The sequence below is a fragment of the Ischnura elegans genome, chromosome 12, assembly GCF_921293095.1.
Source record: "Ischnura elegans chromosome 12, ioIscEleg1.1, whole genome shotgun sequence".
NCBI lineage: Eukaryota > Metazoa > Arthropoda > Insecta > Odonata > Coenagrionidae > Ischnura > Ischnura elegans.
The window spans coordinates 87,896,704-87,914,353 of record NC_060257.1 but is presented as its reverse complement, the minus strand read 5'-3'; the positions used below and the strand labels follow the sequence as shown (position 1 = coordinate 87,914,353).

The 17,650-nt window shown below is 35.7% G+C and overlaps 8 non-coding genes across 8 annotated transcripts; 1 reads left to right on the top strand and 7 right to left on the bottom strand.

Moving 5' to 3' along the window:
* Nucleotides 1-8: 8 nt before the first annotated feature.
* Trnah-gug lies at nt 9-80 on the bottom strand. Its single transcript has one exon. It is a non-coding gene; the product is annotated as a tRNA-His (tRNA).
* A 1,714-nt stretch (nt 81-1,794) lies between these two features.
* On the bottom strand, nt 1,795-1,866 carry Trnah-gug. Its single transcript has one exon. It is a non-coding gene; the product is annotated as a tRNA-His (tRNA).
* Nucleotides 1,867-3,146: 1,280 nt separating this feature from the next.
* Nucleotides 3,147-3,218, bottom strand: Trnah-gug. Its single transcript has one exon. It is a non-coding gene; the product is annotated as a tRNA-His (tRNA).
* A 2,460-nt stretch (nt 3,219-5,678) lies between these two features.
* Trnah-gug lies at nt 5,679-5,750 on the bottom strand. The gene has a single exon. It is a non-coding gene; the product is annotated as a tRNA-His (tRNA).
* A 1,439-nt stretch (nt 5,751-7,189) lies between these two features.
* Trnah-gug lies at nt 7,190-7,261 on the bottom strand. Its single transcript has one exon. It is a non-coding gene; the product is annotated as a tRNA-His (tRNA).
* Nucleotides 7,262-8,675: 1,414 nt separating this feature from the next.
* On the bottom strand, nt 8,676-8,747 carry Trnah-gug. The gene has a single exon. It is a non-coding gene; the product is annotated as a tRNA-His (tRNA).
* Nucleotides 8,748-15,364: 6,617 nt separating this feature from the next.
* On the top strand, nt 15,365-15,436 carry Trnah-gug. The gene has a single exon. It is a non-coding gene; the product is annotated as a tRNA-His (tRNA).
* A 1,158-nt stretch (nt 15,437-16,594) lies between these two features.
* On the bottom strand, nt 16,595-16,666 carry Trnah-gug. Its single transcript has one exon. It is a non-coding gene; the product is annotated as a tRNA-His (tRNA).
* Between the last annotated feature and the right edge of the window lie 984 nt (nt 16,667-17,650).

Sequence of the window (17,650 nt, the reverse complement as noted above, 5' to 3'; positions counted from 1 at the left end):
TGAAACACTGCCGTGACCAGGATTCGAACCTGGGTTGTTGCGGCCACAACGCAAAGTACTAACCACTATACGATCACGGCTATTCCGAGGCTTGAAAGACTTCGCTTTCGGATACGTGAAGTTTCTTCCGGCGAGACCACTGTGGCGGAAAAAGCCGGAGAAGTTATTGTCGCTGCCTCAGATCTTTTCGAAATTGGAACTTCAGGTTTATTTTCCGATTGGTATAATTAACGGCGGATAGATAGGTACTTATGGATTTGCAGGCCAATTAAATATCCTATTAAACTAACTCTCTTTCCTGTTACATTCTCCGTTGCATATTAAGGTTGACTCCCAAGTAACAATTTAAAAATGGGATTGCCCGCTTTTTCCAATGTCCACTTTTTTCTTGGGTTTTCATCGATGGCAAACTGAAATTCCGCCGTGGAAACGTAATTGGCAGGATGAGGAGAACATTAAGCTAAAGGGGTAAAGGTGCCTAGACTAGAGTGGATAGTTTCCGGCGATAATCTGTGGAATTTGTCTGAACGTATTCGATGATTAAATTTAAACTTTGTTTTTCGACGGTTAAATCGTCCTCCAGAATATGACATAATCCATCGAAACTATGGTCGTGTTTTAATAAAATAATTCTGTGGAGTACAAAGAAATTTTTTTTATTTTTATTATTATTTTAAATTTATTCATCCAAGAACCCAGACTAAATTAAATTGATTCTAACTATGAAATATGTTTATCGAAGCACTATTGTGGCTTTAATCAGTTATTTTGGCGATGTTGCTTTCTTATGCCATTTTGACGGACGGGATAAGTTAGATCTCTACGAGAAATATATAATTAGCTAAAATCCCGGCTGATTTGTGCATTGGCTATGTATTTTAACCATTGATTATATCTTTTAAATCCATTTCTGTCTCTCGTCCACAAATTCCCTGAAAATTCTGCTAAATTTTCTCGCAAATGGAGATTTCCTTTTCAAATATATCCACTTTTTTCACACATATATCCATATTTTCATCAAAAGGCCACATCACTAATATTCAGTGTAAATATTGAGAAAGTTTGTTTAAAAATTTTACCTTCAGTGTAGCACTAGGATTAGAAAACTTCTTCAGTTAAAGTATTGAAAAAAATACTTTGTGGAAAAGATACCCTGTTTTAAGTTGTACAATGGAACCCCAAATGTTCACAAAGGTATTTTAAATATTTTTACTAAGAAAAAATATAATAATGTCTGACTGTTTACAATAGTGGCCGTTAAGGGTCATGAGAAGGTATGACTGCATTGAAATTTATCGGGCATACAACAAAATCATTCCCAATTAATATTATTTGACACGGAAAAGATTCAACCGCCACTTGTACGAGTTCCAGTAGAGATTTCTTGTTATATAAAGAAATTTTTTTTGCAGAAGTTTCACCCATCCCTGTACCTACTGGTTAGTAAATTGACTGGTTAATCATAAATAATTTATTGGATAGCAATACAAGGCATGTGAAAAAATAATTATTTAGGTCCAGGAAATGCCTGTATTAGATTCACTTAATAGTACTTCTTCATATGGTTCTTTTATAAGTGGCGTTCATTTTGTCATTGACTTTCAATCGCACTTTCTACAAACGCATTAAAAATGAATGTAAAAATTAGGGCAGAGGAAAACAAAAGAACATCGAATGAGCGGAATACTTACATTGCCGAATTCTCAATCCGTTAGTATCCCCTTTTTCTGTAGTCGAAGTGAAGTGTCAAGGTTAAGGAAAAAAATGCCCCTTGCCTTTTCAGTGCTGAAACACTGCCGTGACCAGGACTCGAACCTGGGTTGTTGCGGCCACAACGCAAAGTACTAACCACTATACGATCACGGCAACTTCGAGGCTTACATTGGAAGATCTTTTCATATATCCACTTTCTTCTCGGGTATTCACCGATGCGAAGCAAAAAAATTCTTTAGCAGTTTTGGCTGATTGCGGAGGGCTGCATGCTACAGGATAAAGGAGCCTACACTAAAATTGGTGGTTCCCTACGCTACTTCGTGGAATTTACTGAACATTTTGGATGAATTAATATAATCTTTGTTTTAACAGAATTTTTATATCATATTATTTATTTTTACTATTATTATTTTTGTTTCGATGGTTAACGTGATCTTCAAGACCATGGTCGTGTTTTAACAAAATATTCTGTGAAAAAAAAACAAAGTTTAAATTTATTCATTCAAGAGCCCAGGCTTATTAAAATTGATGCTAACTATCAAATTTGTTTATCGAAGCACTCTTGCGGCTTTTATCATTTTTAGCAATTTTGGCGATGCTATTTCCATGCACCATTTTGACGGACTGGATAAGTTAGATTTCTTTGGGAAATATTAAATATCTAAAAACCCGGATGAATTACGCAAATAATATGGCTTTTTATTTTCACTAAAAATAAACTCTTTGTATCCATCCCTCCTCTTCATAGAATATCCACATCTTTATGATTTTCCGTTGAAGATATTGAAAAAATATTTTTTGGAAAAGTTACCATTGCTTTAAGTAGCCCAAAGGAGCCAAAACTGAACGCTAAATTTTATGTAATATTTTACTAAACAATTAATATTACAAATTTCTATATGCTTAAAGAGGTGGTCTTTATGGCTAAGGAGTGGCTATTTATTACATTGAAATTTATCGGTTATATAAAAGCAGATTTGACACAATGAGGATTTTACCGGCATTTTTTTCGAGTTCTAACATTGATATGTGACAACGTTAAAAGAAGTTTTCGCGGAAAATTTCATCCTCTCTTGTACGTAGAAATGAAGTGGTCAATTCAAAATCGTCTACTGGATAGCAACACTAGCGATGAATAAAATTAATAATTGCTTTCAGAATGAAGTAAATATTTGCACTATTTTAATATAATAATACTCCATATAGTTAATTAAAATTTGGACTCATTTTTTTATTATTTTTAATCTCAATCATAGCAAAAACGATAAAAATGAATTGGCAATTACGGCAGAGCCAAACTAAATTATATGAGAGATTCGGAACTTTTAAAATGCAACTTGTATTCCGTGAGGTTAACTCTTTGTTCTGCAGTCCAAGTGCCGTATATAGGATAAGAAAAAAAATACCTCTTGCCGTTTCAGTGAGTGAAACACTGCCGTGACCAGGATTCGAACCTGGGTTGTTGCGGCCACAACGCAAAGTACTAACCACTATACGATCACGGCTACTGCGAGGCTTGAAAGATAGGGCGCTTGGTTGCGCGCAGTTTCTCCTGGCGTGACCGCGGAAGCGGTAAAAGTCGTGTGTCATCAAAAGGTAAGGTATCGTCGCTGCCTCCCACGTACGTAAGACAAAACAACTTCACAGGTAATAGTTCAAAGTAGATCTTTTTATCCTTGGAAATTGAGGAAAATTTTCGTCAAGGCATTGATAATAGTAGATAAGTACGGATTTTAAGACAATAGGGTGGTTTCCTTCATTGAAAAAAGCAAAGGCATTAAAGGATCTCAGGTTTTCCCTGCAAATGGACTGGAGGAAGAGTTCTCGTGTTTCCAGCCGGGTCCAAGGGTTTTTCATCGCCTAAAACCCAGCACGGTGCTGAAAAACCCTTGGACCCGGCTGGAAACCCGAGAACTCTTCCCCCACGAAAGGCATTGATTGCGATTCGTTACCCACCATTAGTGTAATCGTAATATACAAATTATTTGGTTTTAGAAATTCCGGTTTAGACGAATGGCAATGGTCATTTTTAACCTCATTTGAAAAAGACCCGATTGGCGCCCATGCGATGCCATTCCACGTGACGCCACAGGGACCTAGTTTGTATACGTGTAGTCAGGAGTTTTACATCGTCTGAGATTACCAATGCATACATGAGTAACAGAGCACAGGGAAATATCTCTTTATAATCACCTATTAAAATTGTATATGGTCGGAAAGTTTCCTTCTTTTGATAGGGTATTAATAATCCTTATTTAAGCCAAGCGCTACCTGCTAGCAGCCTTCATCGTATCGCGGCTCATAGCCTCGCACCAAGGTGGCCTCACACTGCGGAAGCTGGAACCAGAATTACGTCAACGAGCTTTCTTGTACGTGGAAATGAAGTGGTCAATTCAAAATTGTCTACTGGATAGCAACACTAGCGACGAATAAAATAAATAATTGCTTTCAGAATGAAGTAAATATTTGCACTATTTTAATATAATAACACTCCATATGGTTAATTAAAATTTGGACTTCATTATTTTATTGATTTTTCAATCTCAATCTTAGCAAAAACGTTAAAAATGGATTGGAAAATGCGGCAGAGCCAAACTAAATTATATGAGAGATTCGGAACATTTTAAATGCCAACTCGTAATCCGTGAGGATCTCTTCATTCTGTGCTCGAAGTGACGTATATAGGTTAAGAAAAAAATACCTCATGCCGTTTCAGTTTTGGAAACACTGCCGTGACCAGGATTCGAACCATGAGTTGTTGCGTCCACAACGCAAAGTACTAACAACTATCGATCACAGATATTGCGAGGCTTTCAATCGTGAGCCTTATCGAATATTCACTTTCTTCTTTGGTAACCACCTATGCGACACAAGAAACTTCGCCATGTAAGCATTTCAGGCTAATGCTTTGGGCTGTGTGATACAGGTGCCTAGACCAACAATAAGTGAAATTGAATCCAAATCCGCATCCTGTTTAACCAAGAACTAGTGTGACTTTAATAATTTTAGTAATTTTGGTAAGACTGCTTTATTTACACTATTTGGACGGGGGGCTAAAGTTATATTTCCGTGAGAAACATTACATAGCTAAATCGCAGGCTGGTTTATGCAATGAAATAGTATTTTCACGATGCATTATCACTTTTAAATTTTGTTCTGCCTCTAATCTACGAAATTGCATGAATATATTGCTAAATGTTGCACACAAATGGATTTTTTCCTTACATTATGTATCCATCCCTCCTTGTCATCAAATACCCATATCCCTATGATTCAGGATAAATATTAGTATGTTATGATTGAAAAGTTTGCCCCTAATTATGGCACTAGGTTTAGAAAACATCTTCCGTTAAAGATATTGAAAAAATACTCTGTGGAAAAGTTACCATTATTCTAAATTCCAAAGGAGCCACAAATGCCCACAAAACTATACGTAATACTTTTATAATGAAGATATATATTAAATGCATCTCCGTTTTCGGCAGTGACCTTTCTGGCTCAAAATAAACAACATTGAAATTTATCGTGTAAATAAAAAAAATCATTCCCAATAAATATTTATATGACCCGGCCAGGACCAAACGTCATTTTTTTCGAACTCTTGGATTAAGATGCAGTAATTTAAAAAGAATTTGTGGCAGAAATATTGAACGTAGAAATCGATTATTACGATAAATTGATGCATTCAGAATGATGCAAATACTAACGCTAGTTTTCTTTGGCACTTATTTGTATGGTTCTTTAAGAATGTAGCGTCAATTTACTCATTGAAGTTCAATTACTGTTTTCACCAAACCAATAAAAAATGAATTGGCATTGAAGCTGAATCAAACCAAACAAATAGAATAATCGGTAAATTTAAATGCCAAATCATAATCCTTATGGATCACCCTTTTCTACATGCGATGTGCCGGATCTCGAGTAAGAAAAAGAAACACTTCTTGCCGTTTCAGTGATTGAAACACTGCCGTGACCAGGATTCAAACCTGGGTTGTTGCGGCCACAACGCAAAGTACTAACCACTATACGATCACGGCTATTCCGAGGCTTAAGAAATGAGGCTTTTGGATTCGTTCAGTTTCTCCTAACATGACCGCTGAAGCGGTAAAAGTCGGAGAAGGTATCGACGCTACCTCCCTCGTAGATGAGCAGCACAATTTCACAAGTAATAGATCAAAGTAGATCATTCCATCATTGGAACTTCCGACAAGTTTTCCGAAAGGCATAGATAACTGCAGGTAAGTACTTATTTGCGGAAAATTTACATATCCCTGAAGAGAACAGTCTATTTCGTCATATTATTCGTTTCAAGTTCAGATAGGCACTCTAGCATCAAGCTAAAAATGGTGTTTCCTTCTCTACCTACATTCCGTTCAAACGTTGCCAACCTGAGGGAGGATGACACTGAAGAAAACATTCCTTAGTAAAATCGCTATCCTTCATGGTTATAAGGTAAAGAAGACGAAATAATGATTGGTAGAAATTGGTGGGTTCGACATAATCCAAGAATGAGGAAACCAACTCTTGCGTTATAGATGTTGCTTTGGGTGTGGTGTATGCAGAATGAAGTCTGGGTAGGTGCAATGCGACAAGGAAATATTGAAACTGCGGAAGAAGAGGCTCATACATAAAAGAACCTTGTCGATGAGGCGTAATACTGAAAAATATGTATAACTGTTGTAAGTTTGGGTAAATATAAGCACGAATATTAATTAATATATGTGAATATGCTCAAGTATTAGCCTTTAATGGTGGTATTAATCGATACCTTTGTTTAAAGCCTTTGGTTGCAGTCGTTGTACACGTTTACTCCAAACGAAATCAACACGAAGTTAGTAATATATAACGCCAATGTACCGTCAAACATTGAGATGGGTGTCGTTACGTCGGTAAATATGGCTAGTGATGGTTTGGTTTTATTCTAATCCTTCAACACATTCCGTCACAACGAGGGACAATGGTATATGGGATAATGACAAAAAAATGGGAAATTAAGAATAAAACTTATTAAGAAAAAAATTAATATATAAAACGTCGTGGTTGGCCCAACGATGCAGGTTCATGCCAAAGGAGAGGGAAAAAAACACCTCATGACATTTGAGATGAAAATTGGTGAAAGCGAAGATGAAAACAATCAAATTAAGTGATACTAAAATGCAAATGAATCAATGTACAATGCATGAGGAATTTCAGGAATGGTATCTAGATTTTTAAATGCCGATCCAGACATCGGCAAAGCATGACAGTATAAACGCGCAAAAATGTATCCGTTATTATCCCTCATTTATAACTCATAGATGGTTGAAATAAGAAAGTTGACTGAAATAGCCTTTTGGAATAAATTTTGTCGATATTATCAAAGGAAAAAAATTTGGACAGAAAGCCATTCGTAATTATTTCAATTTCATTTCTTTTTCGTGACGATTTCAGGTGACAACAAAAAAAACACCTTCTGCCGTTCCAGTGATTGAAACACTGCCGTGACCAGGATTCGAACCTGGGTTGTTGCGGCCACAACGCAAAGTACTAACCACTATACGATCACGGCTATTGCGAGGCTTGATGAAAGTGGCTTTTGGATACGTGCAGTTTCTTCTGGAGTGACCGATTTTTCCAATATCCACTTTTTTCTTGGGATTTCATCGATGCGAAACTAAAAATTCTGCCATGGAAACGAAATTGGCAGGATGACTAGGGCGGTAAGCTACAAAGTAAAGGTGTATAGACTAATGTGGGTAGTTTCCGGAGATAATCTATGGAATATGCTGAACGTATTCTATGAATAAATTTAAACTTAGTTTTTCAACTGTTAAATCGTCCTCCAGAAGATGGCACGAGCCATCGAAACCATGGTCGTGTTTTAACAAAAACATTCTGTGGAAAACAAAGTTTAAATTTATTCTTCCAAGATCCTGGACAAAATGAAATTGATTCTAACTATGAAATATGCTTATCGAAGCACTATTGTGGCTTTAATCACTGTATTTATTTTGGCGATGTTGCTTTCTTACAACATTTTGACGGACGGGATAAGTTAGATCTCTATGAGAAATATTAATTAGCCAAAATCCCTGCTGATTTTTAGAATAGGTATGTATTTAGACCAGAAATTATTTCATTTATATCTTTTTCTGTCTCTCGTCCACAAATTCCCTGAAAATTCTGCTAATTTGTCTCACACATGGATTTTTCTCTAGAATATCCACGTCTCATTTTCATCAAAAAGCCTATCACTATGTATCAATTGTAATTATTGAGATGGTTTGTTTAAAAATGTCACCTTCAGTGTATCACTAGGTTTAGAAAACATATTCAGATAAAAGTATTGAAAAAAATGTTTTGTGGAAAAGTTGCCATACTTTAAGTTGTACAATGGAACCCCAAATGTTCACAAAGGTATTTTAAATACTTTTACAAAGAAAAAATAGTATAATGTCTGACTGCTTACAACAGTGGCCTTTAAGGGTCATGAGAAGATATGACTGCATTGAAATTTATCGGATATACAACAAAATCATTCCTCATTAATATTATTTGACACGGAAAGGATTCAACCGCCATTTGTACGAGTTCCAGTAGAGATTTGTTGTTATAGAAAGAGATTTCTTTTGCAGAAGAGTTCGCCCATCCCTGTACCTAGTGGTTAGTAAATTGACTGGTTAATCATAAATAATTTATTGGATAGCAATACAAGACATGTGAAAAAATAATTATTTAGGTTAAGGAGATGCCTGTACTACGTTTACTTAATAGTACTTCTTCATATAGTTCTTTTATAAGTGGCTTTCATTTTGTCATTGACTTTCAATCGCACTTTCTACAACCACATTAAAAATGAATGTGAAAATTAGGGCAGAGGAAAACAAAAGAACATCGATTGTGCGGAATACTTACATTACCGAATTCGCAATTGCCGTGTTGAGGAAAAGAAAACACCTCGTTCCGTTTCACCACAGAAACAATGCCGTGACCAGGATTCGAACCTGGGTTGTTGCGGCCACAACGCAAAGTACTAACCACTATACGATCACGGCTATTCCAAGGCTAGGAATACACGGCTTTTGGATACGAGCAGTTTCTCTTGGCGTGACCATTAAATCGAGGAAAGCGAATAGAGATCGTTTCTGCCTTGCGGTCTTTCTTCACCCCGCGTCAATCGGAAAATCGACTTAGGGTATTTTATGATGGATACATCCCCCTAAATAGACGAAGACCTTGCTGGTGGCTGAAGACTAGAAAAAGTTTATCTTTTATCAATCGATGACTATTCAAAGTCGAGTTACGCTATTCGTAGTGAACTAATACACTCACTCACAGTTTAAACTCCTGAGTATCGGAAAGTTAAGTCTAAGTTCGTTTTAAACTTAAGCTTTCAAGTCATGCATAAAGCAAAATATTCCCAACTTTCATTCGCATTTAAGATGAGAAATGCTTTTCTCTTCATTTTCACTTAACTTATTAACCATTGTAATCGTCATTATGGGTCAGAATCTTAATTAGCGCAGCTCTCCCCAGAACTATGCTTTCAGCCACATTTTCATAGTTATAAATGTCCTGTCTTATATATTATTGATGATATGTCCTACGCATCCCATGTGTGGTTTTCCTTATCTCTTCTTCCAGTCTTCTTTTGCGACGTTATTCATCACATAATTGTGCTTCAAGATATGACCGAAATTCATCATGTCTTCGTCTAAGACTGTCTGAAAAACCTCTTTTTCACGGCTTGTCATGGTACTTAATCATTAATAATTGTGCCATTTATTTTCAATTTCTTGAGACTCAGAAAAAAATATAATTTTTTCGGGATAATTTTAAACTACATTGCACAGAGCCATATCAATTATGAAATGAATGCAAAAAATATTCTGACTCCAAAATTTTTAATTAGAATTGAAATATCAATACGTAAGATATATTAGTATTCACAACGGCGTATATCACTCTTAAAATGCAGAGATGATAACGTAAATTATTGGTAACTTCCACGATCGGATATCGAAGCAAAAAGTATATGGAAATTTTATATTATGGCCGTAGATATGTGACCACTAATGTTGTTATATTTATAGTTTTGAAAGGCTGGAATCTCTTTTCAGATATTTTCTATCACCATGCCACAGGTCTCAGCATTTATAACTTTTATGATAAAAAATTTTATCCTGCTCATTCGAACAGACTACGGATTCATTTGAAATTAGTCAAATAATCTCCTTCAAATTCGTAAGTAATTTTTCTGACGAATTAAATCAAATATTACGAGTCACAAAAAACGTAGTTGGGTTTTCAACATCATTATTACATTAATACCTACTGTTTGTAATAATGGAACGTGGAGGCATGATACCTTAACGAGCTAAATTTCGCGATAGTGAACAAAATTAACTCCTGATATTTCAGTGCAGCAAGACAGCCGAGACCAGGATAAGAATCTGTGTTATTACATTCACAAAGCCATGTACTGACCATTATAAGATTATAGATATTTCGAGGCGTGAATACGATATTTTTTCCACTGAAGATTCCTCTCCTATAGTCGTGATGTGAAGCAAGGAAGTCTTCTGACCATATCAGTCTCAGAAAATGTCATCATAATATTATGAAGCAATTGAATTTTTTTCCAGAGAATTTTTATCTTGTGATTACCAAGGAATAATTTTTTAATCTCATTGCTTTGAACCATAGTTAATGCCACTATTTTTGGATTTAATGTTTCCCGAATTAAAAAAATTATCACGAAAAATACTTGGGCTAACTCAGAGATAGTGGACAAAGAAGCCCGAAGAAGAAGTAGTGCTTGCAATGGAATGGGTACTAAAGGAAAAAATTGAAACGACAGTATCTGAGTCAGATGATGGATAAAGGTATAATAATAGGCTTTCCTGATGAATTTTAATACTAAGTACATCATGTTATTAACGGTACCGAGGAGAATATAGGGTATGTGAACGTCAATGAGAATATATTCTCCATGGGATGGACTTTGAAGGTGTTATAAATCCATAAGAATGTGGAAAAAATAGGTTAAAAGCTAAAAATAAATTCTATTTTGCTAAAAATGTGAGTGCCTTTCAAAGAAAGAAATTAATAAATGATGATCAACATACATAAAGATCAGACTTCAGGTTTGAGGAAATCAGGAGATCAGAATTGTGATACAGTAGTATATATAGTTGAATTTCCATGCACTTTACTTCATTTCTTTTTTATTTTGCAACATGATATGAATGAGCTAGCATGAGGATGAAGAATTGGCCAAAATTTGTCCCAGTACAGATGTGAATAAAAATATCATAAAATGCATGCTTGCTAATAATTAGTGATAAATTAGAAATCATGAATTCATACTAAAATTGATTGTTTGAGGCGTGATTGGGTGAAATTGCTTCATGTAAAATAAAGAACTTTCTAAATTTCACATATTATTTTAGTTGGTTTATTTATTTGGTTTATTTTGTTGTTACTAAATTCATGTTTCAAATTCACAAATTTTTAATTTAACATGATTTCACACGTTAATTCATTGCCTCATTTAGGGTGTTAGTCCCAGAAATTAAGATTAATAATTACAAAATTATGGTGTGATTTTAATTAAAATAATAATAACAATAATTATTTCGTGTATTTTCGTGGGTACTTGAGAAAAAACATTTGAAATTGTTTGGAATTTTTACATTTTCATCATTGGTAGATAAATAGAAGAAAAGAAGTAAATAAATAGAATTGCAGACAAATGCAACCAGTGCAGATCGCCAAGAGCATGAAAACGATTCAGCAAAACAATATTTTCAACATAAGAAAAAAAGAAAAAGAATCTCACTTTGATATAACAGACCTATTACAAGAATCTAAGGTTGGCTAAATTCGTTGTGACAATAGTGTCAAACAAACAATTTAGGATAACTTTGCGATATATCACAATTCTAAACTTAGTTAACCATTTATTCATATGTTTATCTATAACAATAACAATAATAATAATAATTAGGCTAAACATGGATATAAACAGGACCTTGAAGGTGTTTCATTTTCACGGTTGCACTTAGTGGCCATTAAGTAGCATTTTTTACTTAGGGCTTTAAAAATAATGGGCTACCAAAGTTGCTTCCTCATCTCTGAAGATAACTGCAAATGATAACTCAAAATAGTGAATATAAAATTGTAGGAAAAAAATAATTTGGCCTCTCGGGCCGCCGTTTATAATGCCTGAGGCAATGAAAATTTGCCTCAAGTTTCTGAGCCTCTGAAATGATCTACTTGGAACTATCACCTGATGTGTTGGAATGCACGTCCACGAGGGAGGCAGCGACGATAGCTTCTCCCGTTTCAACGGGCATGCAGAAGAAACTGCACGTATCAAACAGCCAAGTTTACCAATAAAAAACAACTGCACTTGTCAGCCATTGCAGAGCATGTTTGGAGTGAGGCCGGCCATAACATTGAATTTGAAAAAGCGAAGATAGTGGCAAAAGAGAGTCGCTACTACCCAAGGCAAATTAGGGAAGCGATTGAAATCCACAAAAGGCAAAATATTAACAGGGACAACGGCTACCCAATCAGCAACGTTTGGAAGAGAGTTCTGACCAATCAGCGCACAGGAGGAGATCGGCCAGTGCTATATAAGACGGCAAAAAATGAACACTTCTCACCTTCGACCTGAAGACGGAAGCAGGATGGCTTCCGAAACTGTAGTCAACTATAAACGACAGACGCGGCTGGAGAACCCGGAAATTAGCAGTCATCACTTCCTTTGTTGTTCCAATATTTCCTTGTCCTTCTGAACTTACCTAGACGACATTCATCATCCCGTGTAATAAAACCATCCTTAGCAATATCTATAACGCCATAGATACTTCCGTAATTCTCATAATAATTCGTGCCCACTGATTTCTGACCATCATTATTTTCTTATTTACAAATATGGTAGAGATTTTTCTATTGAATGATTTCTTTCTTGTCATCTTCCGTCATGAGCCTATAGTCATCTTTATATCTCATTCATAATCCTGTTCTCTGGGTCTTTTGGCTGGCATCGTTTGAACAGAATTTAGGTCGTGAAGGAAACACCATTTCTAACTCGTTACTCCGGAGTCCATCTTTACTTGTAACGGAGAATTTGACAAAAAAGATATTTATCTTAAGAGTTAGTTAGTTAGAAAAGTTAGTTATCGTGTGACGAAAAGATCAGCCACTAGAGGAAACCGTTTCGTTTTGTTGATAACGTACGTGCGAAGAAGCGATATTAATTTCTCCGGCGTCTCACCCTTCAGTGGTATCCAAAATCCGTTTCCCTCAAGCCTCGGAATGGCCGTGATCGTATAGTGGTTAGTACTTTGCGTTGTGGCCGCAACAACCCAGGTTCGAATCTTGGTCACGGCAGTGTTTCAATCACTGAAATGGCATGAGGTGTTTTTTTTCTCACCCTTAGGATTATTAAGCATCTCTGAGGAAAAATATTCCCAATAACAATTACATTAATTTTTTATCATCATTTAGAAATTTTGGTCCTGCTTAATGACCGAAGATATTAATGACTTTGAATTTTTAATTTACATTACGAAAAGTAACGACATATCCCGTGAGCTATAAAATAGATTAGGGGTGAAAATAACTTTTTCAGAAATTTATCAAATACGAGTAACAATAAATAAATAAATCATTAGAAGTAATAACATTGATTTTACTTTGTTAGATCACATCATTCATTCTTGTAATGAAAAAAATTCTATATCCTTTATGCATTCTTATGGAATATTTTGCGTGGTCCATTTAAGGCCATTTCAATCCCAAATCATATTGAAAATTAGCAATTAGAAGAGTTTAATCCCCAGCCTGAGGCATTATTACAGCATCCTAACGGGTGTTTGACTTCCTTGCTGGTGTTTGACTTCTAGAAATATTTGAGCTTTTCTCAATTGATGGGAATCCGAGGTCGATTGACGCCACATATTTAGGAGCGATAAACGAATAGACTTATTTACTGAGTTTAAGCTCCTGAGATTCGGCAAGTAAAATGAAGAGTTTGTAACTACGGTTTCAATAGAACGCAACTTTTTCTTGAGGCGTTACGAGTTTAAAACTGAATTTAAACTTGTTTTTTAATTTTGAGGATAATTATACCAATATATTACCGATGGCGATGGTCGGATCGGATACCTCGGATCCAAATATCCGCGGATATTGCCCTTCGTCGGATATATCGGATCCAAAGTCGCGAAAGACATCGGATCTGGATCTGAAATTTTAAATAATAGCTTCAGTGAATGCAATGCATAAGGGTGGAAAGAGTTCCGATTCTATCTTCGAATGCGCCGTCGCATGCGATTCTTGTCCTACTCATGAACCGTTTTGTTTGAAAGCTCTCGCAGAGGTTACGTAGGAGAATTTCAGCCGTGGGAAATAAAAAATACAAAATACCTATGGCACATAGTGTGACTCTTCCTAAGAAATCGAACAATCATCGGGGGAATCTCAGCGACAGGATTTTGAAAATGTATTTGGATCCGAAAATATCCGATGCGAAAGATCTGGCTCCGAAAATCAAGGATCCGATCCGAATACGAAAAAAATCCTGGATCCGTCCATCCCTAATTACCGACATTCAACTTTATTTCAAAACGAGAATTGTTTACCGATTCATTTTTCCTTATTTTGATTTATTAACAATCATAATCATTCCATGTCGCAATCCAAGGCTCAACTGACTTTTCGATTCTAATATTCTCAAAATAACTCTTTACTTTTTAATGGCACCTGGAGCGAATCTAGCTGAAATCTTTGAAATCATTAGATAGCTCAAGAGAAAGCCGTTACCTTCACTTTAAATGCATGTTACATGGACTTTAAAGCGATAGAATATCTTTCCATTATTGGTAATTGCAGGATTCGGGTTCGAATCCCGAACAAAGAAATTCAATATTTCACAGAACACTTATGCCAGCAGTGCCAATATAATTTTTGATGATTCGTTAAGATTTGTTTTAAGCTATCATCCCCATCGCGTCCAATCAGTAGTGAAGGGCAAAGAAAATATGGAATCAACAGTGGAAGAGCCAGACGATGGATACAAATATAATAATAGGCTTTCCTGATCTAGCTTAATACTGACGATGATAGAAAATTGACTGTAGCAAGGGTAAGGATTCTTCCGATCATTATTTCGTCTATGATATCTTAATTCTATTAAGCGTTACTATTTTTCTATTGATTTTTTTCTTTTTTGTCATCCTCCGTCATGGGTCTATTTTCATTTTAGTATCTCACCCACACTTAATCCTACTCTGCAGTCCTTCAGGTTGGCATCGTTTGAACGGAATGTAGGAAGTGAAGGAAACACGATTTTTTACTTTTTACTCGGGAGACAATCCGAACTTGCAACTGAGAATATAACGAAAAATGACAGTGATTTTAAGAAATGCAAAAACGATTTGCCAATCCATTCATTTTTGTCACAAGCAATTCCTATCGGAAAATCTGCCTGATGGTTTAAAGCTGAAAAGATCTACTTGGAACTATCACGTGTTGTGTTTTGTTGGAATGTATACCTACTTGGGAGGCAACGACGATAACTTCTCCGGCATTTCCCGCTACAGTGATCTCGCCAGGAGAGATTTCACGCATCCAAAATTCCCTCTCATCAAGCCTCGCAATAGCCGTGATCGTATAGTGGTTAGTACTTTGCGTTGTGGCCGCAACAACCCAGGTTCGAATCCTGGTCACGGCAGTGTTTCAATCACTGAAATGGCAAGAGGTGTTTTTTTTATCACCCTTAGGAATATTAAGCATCTCTGAGGAGAAGACGGATGAATTATCACAACTTTAATTCCTTCTTTCTTGTCAAAATTCTTAGTTTTTCGCTCTGACATAGCATTTTAATGAAATTGAATAAAACAATAACATCTCCAACGATAATAAATGCTGCCGGTGTAATGGGGCTCTTACTCGTGGATTCTGTATTCCTGATGTAAATTTCAGTAATAGCTTGTTGACTTTGTTTATATTATATTAATATTTCTAAATTATTGAAGATCTGCCTGCATATGATCCTCGTAGACACTTTATGAAGCCTTCTAGTCGTTAAAAAATGGCTCATTACTGCATATTAATCACGTCACGGTCGCGTCACCATGCTTTCGATACAAGAATGACTGCCATATTGATCAGTCGATTTAAGGACATTTGCTATCAAAAAAATAAACATTTCGAGAAGTTTCCCAAAACGAAAACATCATGGCGTCCTAAGATAATGAATAAATAAATAAAATCTGATTGTGAATTTTTTAAATCTTGTGCTACTTGCAATTAGGATTTTCTTCTCATAAACTTTCAGAATCAATTTACCATGGAGAAATTAAACACGTGTATCCTGATTTATCCGTTAACTTGCTTCTTTATCGGAAGTAAAACTATAATTGAACCACAACAGCTTTTGACGGTGACATAGATGAGACACATCACACTAATATTGAAGTTAAGATTAGGTTTTTCATTTAAGGCTTAATATTCTTACAAGCTGCAATAAATGTATGCTATTTTTATTCCAGATTTGCATTGTAGTGTTACGATAACAAAATGGCTAAAAATATTGATCATAAATCAGATTTTTTATGTGATTGATGTCCGTAACCTCCTCACATCTTTGCGTCGTTTCAAAGGTGCATTTGAAGTGAAGCATGTTTTAGGTAGTATTCGATTATACCCAGAGCACAATCGCGACTTTTATTTTTCGCAATTTTAAATCTAACTGCCAAACCAAATTATGTCAGAGATTCGGAACATACAAAATGCCAAATCGTAGTCCCCGTAATCATCCTATTTCATAGTCGAAGTGCCGTATCGAGGTTTAAAAAAATACCTCTTGCCATTTCAGTGACTGAAATACTGCCGTGACCAGGATTCGAACCTGGGTTGTTGCGGCCACAACGCAAAGTACTAACCACTATACGATCACGGCTATTCCGAGGCTTGAAATACAATGGTTTCGGATACGCGTAGTTTCTCCTGGCGGAAAAAGCCATAGAAGTGGTCGTCGCTGCCTTACATCTTTTCGGAATAGGAACTTCAGGCAAATTCTCCGATAAGTATTTGTAATGGCGGAAAAATATGGATTTGCAGGCCATTTAAATATCTTTTTAAACTACCTCTCTTTCCTGTTATATTCTTCGTTGCAAATTTAGCCTGGCTCCCGTGTAACAATTTAAAAAGGGATTTCTTCATTACCTATTTTCCGTGGAACGATGCAATCTTAAGGACCAGATAGGAGGGTTAAATTTGGGTGAGATACTAAGATAAAAATTGACCCATGACGGAGGATGACAAAAAAGAAAACATTCACCTGAAAAATATCCATCGTCAATGGAAATGATATGCATGCCGGGAGAAATAATTTGGAAATCGGATGGCTCGACATATTCCAAAATAAGGAAGGGATCTTTTGCATTGTAGATGTTGCTATGGGCGGCAATATTACAGGGAATGTTGAATGAAGTCTGAGAATGTACAGAAACACATTGAGATATTTAAAAAAACAGAAATAGGCTCAAGAAAAAAGAATCCGTGTCTATGAGGCAAAATACTGACCAACATATATATTTGTTGGTAAGTGGGAGGAAAAGGAGTATGAATATTAATTAATATATGTCAATACGTTCAAGAAATAGGAATTAAGAGCGGTATTACCACATACGACTGTTGGAAACTTTGGTTTCAATCATTTGACACGTAATGTATAAAAATAAATATTCTAAACAGGGGTAAAGCCTAGTTAATCCATTCGCCCATTAATTTTTCATGGTAAACTTGGGCCTATATCCCTTTATTTGTTTCTCTTAAAGATTTAATTTGCATTTCACATAAATGACATTTTATGTCAAGGTTCATTTATTTCTAAAAGGATAATTCTAGTATTTTTGGTACATAATACTTATTTTCAACTTAA